Genomic DNA, 6,731 nt, shown 5'->3' on the forward strand with positions numbered 1-6,731 from the left:
ATATCATATGATTATTTGTATCAAGATGCTATTGCGATGGCAGCATGAAAAAATCGATGGTCAGATTTTATAAACCAATTTGATAACATATTTAGGAGCAAAAAACAACTATATCAATGCAAATGTGCATATTTATATCGCATAAACATAATTTACAATTTTAATTTGTTTGCGACGTTTCTCTTTAAACTAACATTGTTCATGCATGTTTTAAATCTTTTAACTGTATACAATAAACAGTCAGCGACATTTAAAGTAATATTAGTATAAAAAGGAAGTTTACAAATAAATTCAAATGATTGTAGACCTTCTGAGTTTTTTTACACATCCGATATATATGTACGTGATCAAATCAACAAAACAATATTTAATCAAAGAAAGTATGTTATAAGCATTAATTTCAATAACAAATCGCAGTTTCAGAATCTAGTGCATTCTGGGTAATATTTTCGAAACGTTATGATTGGTTTAACACGTTATAAACAATAGAAGTTCATCTTATAACTTGACGTGATTTTAATTTTGGTGTACAAACAATTGGCTTACATGTAGTCTTTTAGATTATGAAACGGTGAATTCGTGTAACTAAGTGTTCGATGATAACAGACCTTCTGTCAAACTTATATAATTGACACACAAGTATACAAAGGAACACAGGTTATATATGAACGAGGTTGAAAACTACACTCACTATTTCATAGGTTTAAGTCTGATATACATATCAATTCTACTTACAATTCTGCAAGATTCGTGTTCAAAAACAAATCTTTCGGTAAAGTTACTAACTTGTTTTTCTCTAAATCTCTGAAAGACAAACAAGTATCATGATTTTGTAAGAACATGTTACATTAAAACACTAAATCTGAACTTATTAAGGACTACCAAGTTGATCTCCTTGTATTCAATAAGTTTACAATGGTGATACACTTGCTGCATTATTTGCGTACAAGAATATCACAACCCCTTTATACATGTTATATGTGAACATGATTAAAATAATTGTTTATTAAGTTTAACCCCTCCACATTATTTATGTATGTGCCTGTCCCAAGTCAGGAGCCTGTAATTCAGTGGTAATCGTTTGTTTATATGTTACATATTTGTTTTTCGTCCTTTTTTATATGTAAATAAGGCCGTCAGTTATCTTGTTTGATTTACATTGTATTATCGTTTTTTTTTATATCTGACTATGCGGTATGGGCTTTGCTTATTGTTGAAGGCCGTATGGTGACATATAGTTGCTTATGTCTGTGTCATTTTGGTCTCTTGTGGACAGTTGTCACATTGGCAATCATACCACATCTTCTTTTTTAAATTACGTTCGACATATTGAAAAATGGTATTCAACATGTTTATTCATTTTTTGGGAAGTTTTCTAACTTATTATTCATTAAATAAGTAATACAAAGTTAATGATTACGAACACACTCACTTAACCTACTTATATTCAAATTACTAAACATTTCAAAGTTATTTATTCTTTTTTTAAACTGACATTGTTGATGCCTTTATTTAATCTTTCAACTGCAACCTTTTACAGTAATATTAGTATACACAAAGGAATTTTGCGAAAAAATTGAAATGAAGGTATACCTTATGTGGATTTGATGCAAAAGCATATAGAGGAACAGCAATTTTATATGTACTTATACAAAAATGAATTTTGTGTTAGCATAACTCACATTTACTATTCTTGCAACACAGTGTTTGATGATAACAGACTATCTGGTAAACTAACTTGGTGTTATTGGCTACAATTTTGGATTAAAAATGTATCATCTTGATCATTTAAGACCATATTTAATCAAGACAGCATTGTCATTTCGGGATATTTTATAGCTGACTATGCGGTATAGGCTTTGCTCATTGTTGAAGGCCGTATGGTGACCTATAGTTGTTATTTTCTGTGTTATTTTGGTCCATTGTGGAGAGTTGTCTCATTGACAATCATACCATATCTTTCTTTTTTTATAATAATGCTCAAATTACCAAAAGGAATTCTAAGATCGAATTTTGAATATTGAATGACATTAAACATTAAATAAGATTGAAAGAAGGGCGTGTTCGTTCATATTAAAAAGAAGGATATAAAGAACTCAGGGTACATATGAAAGAAGTTAAAAATTCCACACACTATAAGATACATTTAAGTATGATATAAATATCAATTTTACTTACAATTCATTAAGTTTCGTGTTCGACAAAAACAGACCTTTTGGCAAATTTACTAACATGTTATTGAGAAAATCTCTGGAAAAAAATCAGATATCATGATTATGTATTAACATGTTACATTAAAGTACTTATACTGAACTTTTCTGAAGATTTCAAGGTTGATATCCTTGTATTCAAAAAGTGTAGAAATGTGGCAAAGTTTCTGAGCTATGGGTACAAAATTATATAAAAACCCTCTTATATACATGACATAGGAACAAGATTTCAAAAATTAACATACTTATATTCAAATTACAAAATATCTAAAAGGTTGCACTTCAGTTTTACAATGGATCCAATGTAGTTTTCAACAACCTAATATTGTTGATGTATATTTTAATGCGTCGTAATTCAAAATTAAATATTGACACAATTAAAACAGAATAATACCAAAACGAGGTGTTTTTAGGAAACAAGTGTAAAAGGAAACATAAAAAATGTGTGTACGTGATTAAATATGTAGCACTCAAAACCTCGATGGTACTCCGAACCGCGTTGGTTAACACGCTAAAATGCGATGGTGACATTGTGATGTTTACTTGTTGATAACTTCGCTAAATAGCGATGGTGGTTACGCCGAATTGCGATTGTCTTTTTGTGACATAGAGTAAACAATATGCATGAGGTGTTTCTATGAAATAAAAATATTAAGATTTATCCGCGCATTTTGAAGATCTTTTTAGTTCTGTTTAGTTCGAAACAAAGACTTTGAAATATTCATTAAAGTTTGTTTCGATCTAATTTTGAAGTAATCAATTTTTACATGTTTTAGATAAAGATACAGTAGTATATAGTCAGAAAATATGGTATTAACGGCGTGTATGTCGATATAAGAGGGGCGAAAGATATCTGAGGGACAATTAAAATCATAGATAGAAAATAAACTGACAAAGCTATGGCTAAAACAGAAATAAAACAAACCGACAAATAAGTGACCTTGAGCTGTTGTCTGCTCTGTGGTCGGGTTGTAGTCTTTTTGACACGTTCCCCATTTTAATTCTCAATTCTAAATCATAGTACACAGGATACAAAATAGAACAGTAAGGATTAAGCAACACAAATCCAACAAAAAACTGATATAAGGTGATTCGCCACTGACGAGAATAAAATATATAGGGAAGAACACGCAGGTACCAGTCAGGTTAATTTCGGTCTATGTTGTAGAAATTAGATTAAACATTGTCACACCAATGAAATAATTCTACAGTGATGGTGCTCTTACAAATTAACTTGATATAGCAAAAGCTTTAATAATGCCAGTAATTTCATGATTAAATTGTCCACACAAAATCGTGTAAAGCATACATGAAGAGAAGTCAAATCTAATATTGAGATCTCGACATTTTAATGTCAAACAAAAGGTTTGTACACAAAGTTGATCTTTTTGCCGCCTTGACAAAATCGTATTCGCCTGCTTGCGAATCTAACATGGCTTATTTGATGTAACGTTGTATATAAAAACGTCACAATATCAAAATATCATGACAAACCATCTCACTTCAGCGAAAGGACCATCGTACTTAGCCGTGGACCATCGCATTTCAGCGCGACCATCGCACTTCAGTGTCCCCATCGCACCTCCGAATCCTATATATACAATATATTCTATAATAAGTCCTGGTCTAAGTTAAGAATAAGTCATACTTATAATATTCGAAGATTCACATTGTTCGTAAAGAGACTTCCTGGTAATCTTTCTAATTTGTTATTCTCTAAATCTCTGGAAGAAAAGGAATTAGCATGACAATGTAAGAACATATTACATTAGAGCACTAATATTTAACTGACCAAAGACTTCCTATTGAATATCCTTGTTTTCAATATGTTTATAATGGAGATATATATGCTAAGCTTTTGGCACATAAATATATGAAAACTCTATTTAAATAGGGACATGATTAAATATTCAATATAACATTTTAAGAAATCAAAGAATTACGCATAGAAGATGTGTGTTCAACAGGTTTTATGTTAACTATCCTTTCAGTAAATTTTATAACTTGTTATTCAGTAAATATATATTAGAAATGCAATGCTCATGGACATACTTAGCTAACCTTCTTATATTCAAATAACCAAACATTTCAAAGGTTGATATTCAGTTATTCCATAGATCAAATATATGTGTCGTCAACCTGATATAATGGATGTATTTTTTCTGCTCTAAAATTCAACATAAGATATTGAACTCAATTAAAATAGAACGATGACAAAACTGCTGAGCTGTCGGCACAAATGTATATTGAAAAACATCAGATATGTGTACGTGACTAAACTATACAATCTAATCTACTTTACAATAAAGTCTAAAATGAGCATAAAACAGACTTACAATGTTACAAGTTTTGTGTTGTTAGAAAACAGACTGTCTGGTAAAGTCACTAACGTGTTATACTTCAAATTTCTGGAATAAAATCAAATATCTTAAGTTGTTTATTTAAAAAAATGTTATATCAAAACAAATAGGTACTGAACAAATACAATGCATTTGTCTTTAAATTGACATTGAGCAGACGGTTATTAAAATAATAGACAAAACTTGCATTTTACCCCTCTGTTAAGTTTGAGCGATGCTTCCCATATTGGTTGGTGAGTAAAGTCATCGGCAACAGTTTGAAACTCGATACCCTAATTAAGATTGAGTCAAGTTTTGTTAAAGTTTTGTAAAAGTTAACAGTCGACGACGGACGACGAACGCCAAGGAATAATACATATTCACTTAAATAAAGGGACGTCAGAAGATTTAAAACGTGATGACTTATTTGTAAATCATGTCTTTCTGAAATTGTTCGCTTATTTAATTCTTTATCTGTCTATCAAAGTGTTTCAGATATATGGCAAAAATGCAAATAAAATGGTCAAAACCTTCAATAAATGGACAATAACTCTAATAAGGGGTCGTCAAACGATACAAATTAATCAATTTGTTATGCAGAAATGATCTTGTCCTTTTGATCATTGTTGCCTACTTAAGTTTTGGTCTGTTTTTTTCAGATATTAGGCAAAAAAAACCGAAAATAGATACATATCGTCATTAAAGGGCAATAACTATAATAATTAGACTTTAAAAAGTTATCTGACAGTCTGGAAATGGATGGACAATAGGCATATCTCATCATCCAAACTGTTTTTGCACTCGTAAAATTTTCTAATTTTATCATGGTTTTCAAGATATTAGACAAAACTTGCATTTAAGGCTTCTTTATTTTTTTTAGTCATGTCTTCTATCTTTGTTGGTAGTCAGTGTCATAGGCAACATTTGATTGATTGTAGCCAAGTGTGGTTAAGTTTGGATCAGTAGTTACAGAGATGAAGAATTTTGAAAAGGTTAACGACGAAGGACAATGGCCGAAAGTGATGAGAAATTATTGAAAAAAGAGTAAGTCAAATCAGTTAAGTACAGAAACAAATACATGTAAATATTTTTAAACGTTTGCTCTGAGAACTTTATTTTTGTCATAACACAGCTTCTGTTAAAATCTAATAAAATTCATCAAGTTCAAAAAAAGTTATTAATGACTGAAAAGCTTTAACCTCAGCCGGTATCTACTTTTTAACTGTAAAAACAAGAGGTTCACCCGCATCTTCAACAACAGACACTTTTTTTAAAGTTAAGGGGCTAAACTCAATTAAAAGATAGCTGAACATTTCAGTCACATTTTATATGCCTACTGATAAAAAGGGGAAGTTAATTCCTGACAAAAACCCAACGCTGAACCCCATCAACCATTTATATGAATGTAAAACAGGATGACATGTCTTATAATCTTGCAGTGGTTAGGCATTAGAAAAGAAATAGTGAATTCCTCGATACTAGAGACCTCATAAGTCGAAAGAAACTGACAAGGCCATGACAAAAAATAAACGAAAGACAAAAAAAAAGTCAAATAAGTGAGAAAAAAAAAACCAAACACTTCCAACTGGGGGTGATCTCAGATGCCCCTAATGAGTCAGCAGATCCTATTAGTAAGGAGTTACATATGACATAGGATAGACAGAAACGTTCCCAGTCTTGATCCTTCTCATTTCATATTAATTCCACTTCCTGCCTGATAGATAATTTCCTTTCACTGTATAATTAAAAAAAATTACTGTTTTGACTGCTTCGATCATAATGAACTTGAACTATAGGATACAGTTACATGCATCTACAAATTGTCAATACAGTTAAGATCAGAACTTAGCTATACGACATAAGAGATGTTTTCGATTTTCTAGTTATTGTATTTCTATTTATAGGTAGCAACAGCCAATCAGACGGAATGAAGTCTTTTTCGACTTATGAGTTTGCATATCACCTTGGTATCTTTCGTTAACACAAATACAATTCGTAAACGTGTAGTTAAATGTCAACATAAGTCGATACAAGTAGCAAGATGTCGGTGCAATGTTAAGTTAATATATAACATCAGGACCAACAAACCGGAGACGATGGACATTAAAAATATGATAACAACTTACATTAACACGATGAAAGTATAGTTATTTAATATCCGTCCATTTTAGCTTCTAAAGGA

This window comes from Mytilus edulis, chromosome 12 (assembly GCF_963676685.1).
Source record: "Mytilus edulis chromosome 12, xbMytEdul2.2, whole genome shotgun sequence".
Taxonomy (NCBI): Eukaryota; Metazoa; Mollusca; class Bivalvia; order Mytilida; family Mytilidae; genus Mytilus; species Mytilus edulis.